We start from the raw sequence: 12,682 nt of genomic DNA on the forward strand, positions 1-12,682 counted from the left end.
TCATTGTTCGACATGCATATTACAATTTTTAAAAAAAAACATTACAAGTGCCGAGCACTTTTAAGACCGGGTAACAATGTTCTGCTCAGAGCAATGGTTTGTCCCCGAAGCAGTAAAATAAAACAGAGGGAACGTTGCTGGGCAGCAAGCTCCTGGTTTCAGAATCTGACCTTGCAATCGAATAGTAACTCAGACTTTCGGAAAGAAGCGTAGATGCGCACTTCAATTACACTCCCCCTCTCCTTGGAGATACCGCGCTTGGAGTTCTGTGAATAGTCTTGGTCGCCCTGTTAAAGGAAAGGCAGAAGTCCGGTGAAAAGAGTGCAGACAGTATTTACAAAGATGCTGCAGGGACAATGTGGCCTGAGTTACAGGGAGAGATTCGGCAGAGCGGCATTTTATTCTTTAAGGCAGGTGATTGGCGGATGGCTTAATAGAGGTGTTTTAAGCCATGGTAATGTATAGATACTGCTGTTCATCGTGTGGTTGGGTGATCGTGAACAAAAGGGGGTATATTTAAGATCAGAGGGCAGAAATGTAGTATGATTCCGAGCGACGTTTTCTCACACAGAAGTTGCTCTGTGTATTGAACAGCCTGACAAAGGAAATAGACGATACAGAGTCATTAACATTATTTAAAGTACACCTGGGCAGTCTGCCAAATTTGAAAGCCTTAGAGAGATGTGATCCAAACGCAAACAAACTGGCCCAGACCAGCTCAGATGGACATGTCGGTGGGCATGGAGATATTGGACTGAAGGGAGCGTTTCCGTGATCTATCATTCATCGCTGCTTCATCCGTGGACGTGAGGCGATTAATGTGAGCATGCTCTGCTGTAAACCGCTTTATGATGCGGTCAGGTGTTGAAACTAATCACATGTAGATGGGTATTTATTACTTCCTCTGATAATGTCCAGCAGTGATGAACGATGGATTTTATTTCAAGTGAACAAATAATGGCTGTATTCCTATACAAATTGCGTTTGGTTTTCTTTTTTCTTATTTCTGACTTTTTTGTCACAATGCAGTTAACCTTGTGGCAATCATCATTCTCAGCCGGGGAAACTGTGGTCTCTCCAAATGTGTCACGCGGTACCTGGTGGCGATGGCTGCGGCGGATCTAATGGTGGTGATTATCGAAGTCCTGTTCTACCAGATGGGTCGAGCATACGGATTTGATTACGGAGTCCTGGACAACGCTCCGTTCTGCCTTGTCCACTACGTCCTGTGTCACGTGGCCGTTGACTGTTCCGTGTGGTTTACTGTCGCTTTCACTTTCGATCGCTTTGTGGCCATTTGCTCCGCTAAATTTAAAACAAAATACTGCACCCCCAGAATTGCGGGTTTGGTGATAGGCGAGGTATCTATCGGTGTCTGTTTAAAGAACATTCCATTTTATTTCATATACATGGAAGGAGCAGCCTTGTTGGTGAGGGGTGATTGGGTCTGTTTCAGTAGGCCCGTATTTCTTATCTCGCAATCGTTTGAGGGGTTTTATTGGGTGGACCGTCTGTTGAATCCGCTACTTCCTTTCTTCCTCACTTTGACCCTCAAAGCTCTGACCGTCAGTCAGATACTGGCGGCGAGCAGAGTCCGTAGGGGACTGAAGGGACGGGGAAATTGCGGGAAACAGCGAGATCCGGAGATGGAGAGTCGGAGACAATCCATCATTCTGCTCTTCAGCCTGTCGGCGAGTTTCCTTCTCTGTTGGGCGACAACCACTCTGGTCTTCAATCTCATGCGATGCCTCTACACAGACCTGGAAACGTCCATTCGGCTTTTTCAGGCACGGTTTGTGGGTACTTTGATTCAGAATTTCAGCAGCTGCACGAATACATTTATCTACGGAGTGACCCAGACCAGATTCAGAGAGCAGGTGAAAACTCTTCTTCTCTCCCCGGCTAATTTAGTTTTGAAATGTTTCAGAAGCCTGTACCGCTCACATGAAAGAGTCAAATAATTTATCAATTTCGATAAATAATCAGACCTGCTCTACAAGCGTATTAATGAATTGAACTCCCTGAAAACGCTACTTCTCACAGCAGTTTTGTCTGTCCGTTATTTCAGAAGAAAACCACTTATATTTCTATTATCAATTAGATAGCTCGGGTTATGAGATAGCTCTTCTTTAAAATATATATTAACTTGCACATTAAATCACCCAAATATCTGGGATTGCAAATACACAGAAGTGTCCATTATCTAAACTTTTGGAGTGACATGGACGAGTCTGCCAGTCCCTACATCCATTTGCTTTCTCTCGTGTTTGGAGATTTTCCTTCTGTTAAACTCCTTCTTTGCCGATTATATTAGCATGTTACAGGTGAGACTTACTGTCTCTCTTTTTTCCTGTCTGTTTCAGTTTCTAGTATATAGTTTCTAGTATCTAGTTATCTAGTTAACTAGTTATCCAGTTATCTAGGTATCTAGTTTCAGCAAACGTCGAAGACCCAGTGTACGGATCAGATATGATTTTGCCTCGGCCCTACTCGTCGATGATTTGACACCACGTCGGTACACATTTCGTATTGGCCTGACGGTATTTTCATACAATAAATACAAGTTGACCGAGCTTTAGCAGGTTTGCAGCTCTGACTCTTTACAGTAATGATGTCCAACATCAGAATATTAGAAGCAAGATAAAGGACTTTACGTTTCATACATTCCACATATATCTTCACCATTCCTACACTGTGTTCGAGCCATTATTATGGCGGTCACTCCATGTAATCTCCATGTTGCTGGTGTCACGGCATGATAATGCAAAAGTTTGCGAAATGCTTCATAGCGCCATTGACTTCCTGTTTCGTACATTCTGGCTGTTCATTCATTTTCGCGGAATGCTGTGCGGTGATGGCACTGAACTGTGAGCCGTTTGCTGCGTCCGGTGTGGCAAGGTGCCGGGATGAAAGCAATCACAGTGAATTGATATCTCCGGGTATCAGCAGAACGAGCGGGGATTTAATTGAAACCTTTGGAGTGCTGCAATGCCCTGACAGAGTAGGTATGGAGAGGAGTTTTCCAACAGTGGGGAGCCTGCGACCGGTCCTCATGGCTTCAGATTGAGGGACCATCATTTGAAACACAGATGAGGATTTAATGTTTCATTTCGCCAGGGGGCGGAATTCATTGGCACAGCCGGCTCTCCAGGTCATGCCATTAGGTACACTTAAGCCGGAGATTTGTAGCTTCTTGGTTAATCAGAGCGTCAAATGTTTTCGGGAGAATGCAGGAGAATAGGTTTGAAAAGGATAATAAATCACTCATAATGGATTAGCCGAGTGGAATAGATTAACCGAATGGCTCAATTCTTATTCGAGGGTTTCAATGGTCTGTTCTGTTTCAACGACACACCACATGTTTGTTACGTCCTCCACACCTGTTCTGGAGTTTAAACTGTAACTCCAAAATCAAAACAGGTGATTTCTATCTGAAGTTACTGCGGGACTGAAGATATAATTAATAATTCTCCATATTTTTACCAAGAGTCAGTTGAGAAGTTATTAAATATCCCTGTGTGATTCGGTGTGACGTGAGCTTCATCATGCATTTTTTAGAGCTCCATGCCTCGCTGTCGATAACTAGATCGCCATAACGAGTTGATGCCGCGCATTCACAGGAACTGCGGCTCCACGGAAACAAAGTCAAACCACAAGATGTCGCTGTTACTCCGGACTGGTGAAAGACTTACACTGAACATCCTCAGATGTCAGTAGCAAGAGAATTTTGTTTTTCATAAACATGAACGAGGAGCGGAAAAACTTTGGGGGATCATAACCGTGATATGAGGGAAGGTTAAAAGAATGTCGGAAAATATGGCAGATTAAATTAAATGCTGAAGATTGTGACTCCCCATAATAAAACACGACTCGTGCACAACACTTCTGCGCTGACTACGCGTGTCTCCGAGCAGCTACTGGGGCCGACTTTCGGCATCTCTTAGCGTCCACAGACACCACAGCTCCGCCTTTAGCCTCTTCCTGTCACCCAGCGGCTTCCGTACGAGCTGTACCTATTGACCCCCATCTCTACACCACTGACCATTCCCCCTCACCACGCTGTCTCATTAAACGCAACCTTTTTCCACCAGTTCCTAATGACCACACGTCTCCTCAACAACCACTCCTCCTCACCCCAAACCTCCCACACGAAAACCCACTGAGTCAATTCCATCAGCACAGGCGCTTCGCATTGAAATCACCGACACCCCCACACGTTTTACACACACTGCAAGACCAGACACCGCCTTCCTGAGCCCTCCTTCTGAACCCGCCCTTTCGCGATCGACACATGGCAATGATCCTTCCCATCAGCTTTTCCCAGTGGACTCACCACATCCCAACAGGATGCACCCCTGTGGCCGCGCGGCCCTATTAATCTCTGACTCCGCAGTCTCTCAACAGTCTCTGCATTGACCAACTCTCAAAGCAAGATCTCCACTAACCGCGCACACACATTCCGATCGAATTCCCTTTAATCCTCACGCGGGACAACCAGTTTCTCTTACTCCACCTCAACAACAGACTCCACGGGCTCCACCGCCTTCAGCAGCATCCACGGTCTCCACCACCCCACCAGTCACCACGGACTCCACCTCCCCACCAGTCACCACGGACACCACCACCCCACCAGTCACCACGGACTCCTACTCCCCACCAGTCACCACGGCCTCCACCTCAACACCAGACTCCACGGCTTCCACCGCCGTCAGCAGCATCCACGGCCTTCACCCCACCGGTCACCACGGACTCCACCTCCCCACCAGTCACCACGGACTCCACCACCCCACCAGTCACCAGGGACTCCACCACCCCACCAGTCACCAGGGACTCCACCGCCTTCAGCAGCATCCACGGCCTCCACCTCCCCACCAGTCACCACGGACTCCAGCTGCCCACCAGTCACCACGGACTCCACCTCCCCACCAGTCAACACGGACTCCTCCACCCCAACAGTCACCACGGACTCCACCTCCCTACCAGTCACCACGGACTCCACCACCCCACCAGTCACCACGGACTCCTCCTCCCCACCAGTCACCACGGACTCCTCCTCCCCACCAGTCACCAGGGACTCCACCTCCCCACCAGTCACCACGGACTCCACCGCCCCACCAGTCACCACGGACTCCTCCACCCCACCAGTCACCACGGACTCCACCTCCCCATCAGTCACCACGGACTCCTCCACCCCACCAGTCACCACGGACTCCACCACCACACCAGTCACCACGGACTCCACCTCAACACCAGTCACCATGGACTCCACCTCCCCACCAGTCACCACGGACTCCTCCTCCCCACCAGTCACCACGGACTCCACCCCACCAGTCACCACGGACACCACCTCAACACCAGTCACCACGGACTCCACCTGCCTACCAGTCACCACGAACTCCTCCTCCCCACCAGTCACCACGGACTCCTCCTCCCCACCAGTCACCACGGCCTCCTCCACCCCACCAGTCACCACGGACTCCTCCTCCCCACCAGTCACCACGGACTCCACCTGCCCACCAGTCACCACGGACTCCTCCACCCCACCAGTCACCCCGGACTCCTCCTCCCCACCAGTCATCACGGACTCCACCTCCCCACCAGTCACCACGGACTCCACCTGCCCACCAGTCACCAGGGACTCCACCACCCCACCAGTCACCACGGACTCCACCGCCTTCAGCAGCATCCACGGCCTCCACCACCCCACCAGTCACCACGGACTCCAACTGCCCACCAGTCACCACGGCCTCCTCCTCCCCACCAGTCACCACGGCCTCCAGCTCCCGATCAGTCACCACGGACTCCAGCTCCCCACCAGTCACCACGGCCTCCTCCACCCCACCAGTCACCACGGCCTCCACCACCCCACCAGTCACCACGGACTCCACCTCCCCACCAGTCACCACGGACTCCACCTCCCCACCAGTCACCACGGACTCCTCCACCCCACCAGTCTCCACGGACTCCACCACTCCACCAGTCACCACGGACTCCACCTCCCCACCAGTCACCAGGGACTCCACCTCCCCACCAGTCACCATGGACTCCACCTCCCCACCAGTCACCACGGACTCCACCGCCCCACCAGTCACCACGGACTCCTCCACCCCACCAGTCAAAACGGACACCACCTCCCAACCAGTCACCACGGACTCCACCTCCCCACCAGTCACCACGGACTCCACCTCCCCACCAGTCACCACGGACTCCTCCACCCCACCAGTCACCAGGGACTCCTCCACCCCACCAGTCACCACGGCCTCCTCCACCCCACCAGTCACCACGGACTCCACCTCCCCACCAGTCACCATGGACTCCACCACCCCACCAGTCACCACGGACCACCTCCCCACCAGTCACCACGGACTCCACCACCCCACCAGTCACCACGGACTCAACCTCCCCACCAGTCACCACGGACTCCTCCTCCCCACCAGTCACCAGGGACTCCACCTCCCCACCAGTCACCACGGACTCCACCGCCCCACCAGTCACCACGGACTCCACCTCCCCACCAGTCACCTCGGACTCCTCCTCCACACCAGTCCCCACAGACTCCTCCACCCCACCAGTCACCACGGACTCCACCACCCCACCAGTCACCACGGACTCCACCTCCCCATCAGTCACCATGGACTCCACCTCCACACCAGTCACCACGGACTCCTCCTCCCCACCAGTCACCACGGACTCCACCTCCCCACCAGTCACCACGGACTCCACCTCCCCACCAGTCACCACGGACTCCACCTGCCCACCAGTCACCACGGACTCCTCCTCCCCACGAGTCACCACGGACTCCTCCACCCCACCAGTCACCACGGCCTCCTCCAACCCACCAGTCACCACGGACTCCTCCTCCCCACCAGTCACCACGGACTCCACCACCCTACCAGTCACCACGGACTCCTCCTCCCCACCAGTCACCACGGACTCCACCTCCCCACCAGTCACCACGGACTCCACCTCCCCACCAGTCACCACGGACTCCTCCTCACCACCAGTCACCACGGACTCCTCCACCCCACCAGTCACCACGGACTCCACCTCCCCACCAGTCACCACGGACTCCACCTGCCCACCAGTCGCCACGGACTCCTCCACCCCACCAGTCACCCCGGACTCCTCCTCCCCACCAGTCATCACGGACTCCACCTCCCCACCAGTCACCACGGACTCCACCTGCCCACCAGTCACCAGGGACTCCACCACCCCACCAGTCACCACGGACTCCACGGCCTTCAGCAGCATCAACGGCCTCCACCACCCCACCAGTCACCAGGGACTCCACCTGCCCACCAGTCACCACGGCCTCCTCCTCCCCACCAGTCACCACGGCCTCCTCCTCCCGATCAGCCACCACGGACTCCAGCTCCCCACCAGTCACCACGGCCTCCACCACCCCACCAGTCACCACGGCCTCCTCCACCCCACCAGTCACCACGGCCTCCACCGCCCCACCAGTCACCACGGACTCCACCACTCCACCAGTCACCACGGACTCCACCTCCCCACCAGTCACCAGGGACTCCACCTCCCCACCAGTCACCACGGACTCCACCTCCCCACCAGTCACCACGGACTCCACCTCCCCACCCGTCACCACGGACTCCTCCACCCCACCAGTCACCACGTACTCCACCTCCCAACCAGTCACCACGGACTCCACCTCCCCACCAGTCACCACGGACTCCACCTCCCCACCAGTCTCCACGGACTCCTCCACCCCACCAGTCACCACGGACTCCTCCACCCCACCAGTCACCACGGCCTCCTCCTCCCCACCAGTCACCACGGACTCCACCTCCCCACCAGTCTCCACGGACTCCTCCACCCCACCAGTCACCAGGGACTCCACCTCCCCACCAGTCACCACGATCTCCACCTCCCCACCAGTCACCACGGACTCCAACTCCCCACCTGTCACCACGGACTCCACCACCACACCAGTCACCACGGACTCCTCCACCCCACCAGTCACCACGGACTCCACCACCCCACCAGTCACCAGGGACTCCTCCACCCCACCAGTCACCACGGCCTCCTCCACCCCACCAGTCACCATGGACTCCACCACCCCACCAGTCACCACGGACTCCACCTCCCCACCAGTCACCACGGACTCCACCACCCCACCAGTCACCACGGACTCCACCTCCCCACCAGTCACCACGGACTCCTCCTCCCCACCAGTCACCAGGGACTCCACCTCCCCACCAGTCACCACGGACTCCTCCACCCCACCAGTAACCACGGCCTCCTCCACCACACCAGTCACCACGGACTCCACCACTCCACCAGTCACCACGGACTCCACCTCCCAACCAGTCACCACGGACTCCACCTCCCCACCAGTCACCACGGACTCCACCTCCCAACCAGTCACCACGGACTCCACCTCCCCACCAGTCACCACGGACTCCACCTCCCCACCAGTCACCACGGACTCCTCCACCCCACCAGTCACCACGGACTCCACCACCCCACCAGTCACCACGGACTCCACCAGCCCACCACTCACCACGGACTCCACCTCCCCACCAGTCACCACGGACTCCTCCTCCCCACCAGTCACCACGGACTCCTCCTCCCCAACAGTCACCACGGACTCCACCTCCCCATCAGTCACCACGGCCTCCTCCACCCCACCAGTCACCAGGGACTCCACCTCCCCACCAGTCACCACGGACTCCACCTCCCCACCCGTCACCACGGACTCCACGTCCCCATCAGTCACCACGGACTCCTCCACCCCACCAGTCACCACGGCCTCCACCACCCCACCAGTCACCACGGACTCCATCTCCCCACCAGTCACCACGGACTCCACCTCCCAACCAGTGACCACGGACTCCACGTCCCCATCAGTCACCACGGACTCCACCTCCCCATCAGTCACCACGGACTCCACCGCCCCACCAGTCACCACGGACTCCACCGCCCCACCAGTCACCACGGACTCCTCCACCACACCAGTCACCACGGCCTCCTCCACCCCACCAGTCAGCAGGGACTCCACCGCCTTCAGCAGTATCCACGGACACCACCTCCCAAATAGTCATCACGACCTGTAACTCAACTCCAGCTTCCACGGCCTCCACCTCTCACCCAGCCGCCACAGCCCTCACCTCCGCACGCTTCCTCTGACCGAGCTCATTAGCAACAGCTCCTCTGAGCCCTTTACCTCCGCACCAGAACACAGTCTCTGCCCCGGCCTCCGATTACCCACTGACCCCACTCCTTCCCGAAGTTCGCACTGACCCCACACCGCTCCAACAACCTCGACTGGCTACCCCCTCCCGGTAGATTATCTGACAGCATACTTTCTCCACAGTCCAAAGAAGAGCAGATCCGCCCAGCAGTTCCCATTGACCCGATGTCGCTCCACGTCGTCAATAACCAAAAACTCAACACATCCCAATGACCGCACACCTCGTTCACGTTCCGATTAACACCACAACTCCCACACCAGTCCCCAGTGACGCCGGACACTGCAGTGTCCCGGATGGGTCCACACAAACCCGGTTGTTTCTACTTACGGCCCAAGTCGGATTGTCCCGACACACCTACTCGTTCCCAGCGACGCCATCCTTCCTCCGCGTTACAACTGACATTACAAACCCTTCACCATTTCCCACTGCCCTCAAATATTTCCACATCCCCAGTGATCACAGCCCTCCCCAGCAGCCCCTACTCAATGTCAACCGCCCATATGACCCCGATGGACACAAATCCCAATACGTTGTTTTCCACTGACACCTCATTTTCCAATGACCACATACCGCCCACATTCTCGCTGACTCCACTCCTCCCCATCAGCTCACACTGCGGCTATTCCTACCCAGCAGACTCCAAGGCTCCCAGGGATTTGACACTGACCAACAGGCCTCTATTGAACACACAGCCAGCCCATATCTCAGCCGTCAGACCCAGAGGCCGTCGACACACACCCCCTCCCTCACAAGCCCCGCGCCTGCATCTCCGCTCCCGCACTGGCCTGACCAGCAAAACAATATCCGTGTATCTAATCTTGATTCTACGGGCACATAACCGCACATCAGCCACTCCCACAGCACCCATCTGACTCCTCACGCTCAGCAGTCGTCCATTGCTCAACCACCACAGAACCCCACCACCCTCCAGAAACATCCACACGAACAGCAACCCAGAGCACACCCGCACCCCCAGTCATCTAACAGACCGCACACTGTTCCCTCGGGATCCAGTATCTGTGAATCCTCGGGAGGATGCCTTTCGGCATTCTGACCCACCCCCAGTCATCTAACTGACCGCACACTGCTCCCTCGGGATCCAGTATCTGTGAATCCTCGGGAGGATGCCTTTCGGCATTTGGACACACCCTCATCATCTAACTGACCGCACACAGCTCCCTCGGGATCCAGTATCTGTGAACCCTCGGGAGGATGCCTTTCGGCATTCTGACCCACCCTCAGTCATCTAACTGACCGCACACTGCTCCCTCGGGATCCAGTATCTGTGAACCCTCGGGAGGATGCCTTTCGGCATTCTGTCCCACCCTCAGTCATCTGACTGACCGCACACTGCTCCCTCGGGATCCAGTATCTGTGAACCCTCGGGAGGATGCCTTTCGGCATTCTGACCCACCCTCAGTCATCTGACTGACCGCACACTGCTCCCTCGGGATCCAGTATCTGTGAACCCTCGGGAGGATGCCTTTCGGCATTCTGACCCACCCTCAGTCATCTAACTGACCGCACACAGCTCCCTCGGGATCCAGTATCTGTGAACCCTCGGGAGGACGCCTTTCGCCATTTGGGCCCACCCTCAGTCATCTAACTGACCGCACACTGCTCCCTCGGGGTCCAGTATCTGTGAACCCTCGGGAGGATGCCTTTCGGCATTCTGACCCACCCTCAGTCATCTAACTGACCGCACACAGCTCCCTCGGGATCCAGTATCTGTGAATCCTCGGGAGGACGCCTTTTGCCATTTGGACCCACCCTCTGCCATCTGACTGACCGCACACTGCTCCCTCGGGATCCAGTATCTGTGAATCCTCGGGAGGATGCCTTTCGGCATTCTGGCCCACCCGCAGTCATCTGACTGACCACACACTGCTCCCTCGGGATCCAGTATCTGTGAATCCTCGGGAGGATGCCATTCGCCATTTGGACCTCCTGCTGCTTCGCGCGTCGTTCTGCAGTTTCCCGTCGGCAGGAAAAGTCAACGTTGATTGCATCAGCACAAGTGAAGTTTAGCAAAGCGTTAAGGGCGAGAATAGGCTGATACCGAATGGGGAAAGGAAAGAAAGAGGGAGGGCCATTCTTTGGAAAACCAGTCTCCCAGACCAGCACAGAAATAACCCAGAGAGCGCTATAGAAGGAGGTCACTTGCCCGATCCAATATAACATTGAGACTTTATAAAGCACTATTAGGGCTGCTCTTTGAGTGGTGTGAGCAGATTTGAGACTCTGCGGTGAGAAAGGATATTCTGAAACTAGAGAGTGCTCAGTCCTGGTTTACGAAAATGATTTCCGGATTTCACGGCTTGTCATATGAAGAGGGTTTGTCGTCTCTGGCCCGGAATTCACTGGAAAACAGAAAAACGAGGTGTGACGTCATTGGAAATATTGAATGGTGAAAGATAGATAGATAGATTGATTGATAGTTAGATAGATAGATAGATAGATAGATAGATAGATAGATAGATAGATAGATAGATAGATAGATAGATAGATAGATAGATAGATACTTTATTGATCCCCAAGGGGAAATCTTGACAGAATAGATGTGAGATGGATAATTTTTTTATGGTCAGAGAGTCCAGGGCCAGAAGACGCTGCCTCCGAATAGATGAGCGTCCTTGCAGAACGGCAAACAGAACTGATTTCGTCAGCCAGAGAGGGCTGAATCCTGTAATTCCTTGCCACGGGTAACTGCAGAGTCCAAGTCTTTTTGTATATTTAAGACGGATAGTGATAGATTCTTCATTCTGCAGGTCATGGATAGAAAAAAAAACAAGACATTGGGGCTGAAAGGAAAATTGGATTAGCCATGATTAAATGGCGGAGCAGACTCGAGAGACCAACTTGACTAAGTCTGCTCCTATTCTTAATGTCCTTATGGCCTTAACTGCTTTGCGCTGATTATTATATGAGCCGTCTCGTTAACTTTGCTTCCTGTATCGTTTCGGTATTTACACATGAATCGCCCGTCATCTGTGTGTGCAGTTGCATTTGAAGACATCTGGTGACCCCATCTCTACCACAGGAGCAGGCAGCGCCTTCTAATCACAACCACTTATTGTTTGTACAACACCGCGTGTGTAGCCCAGGTGGTATCCTGGTAAATCTGCTCTTCACCCCCTTTAACGTTTCCACTGTCTTCCTAAGCTCAACATCTCAAGTGTGGTCTAACCTGTGCGTTACAGATCTGCAACGTTTTCTCAGCAGGTTTGAGTTCGATTCCAGTCAAATGAAGGCCAGCACGCCTTCCTAACATTGCTCTCAACTTGTTCATAGTTCAGAGCACATTTACCATCAAAGTCTGTGTACAGCAGACAGCCTTGAGGTTCGTCTTGTTGCAGGCGGCCACAAAGCAAAAACCCGCTTAAAGAAAACAAAAACACATATAATTCAGGACCAAGGAAAACCCCGAGGTATTCCACAAGTATGTGAAGAGCAGGAGGATAAGATGTGAG

Source organism: Hypanus sabinus, unplaced genomic scaffold (genome assembly GCF_030144855.1).
Source record: "Hypanus sabinus isolate sHypSab1 unplaced genomic scaffold, sHypSab1.hap1 scaffold_265, whole genome shotgun sequence".
NCBI lineage: Eukaryota > Metazoa > Chordata > Chondrichthyes > Myliobatiformes > Dasyatidae > Hypanus > Hypanus sabinus.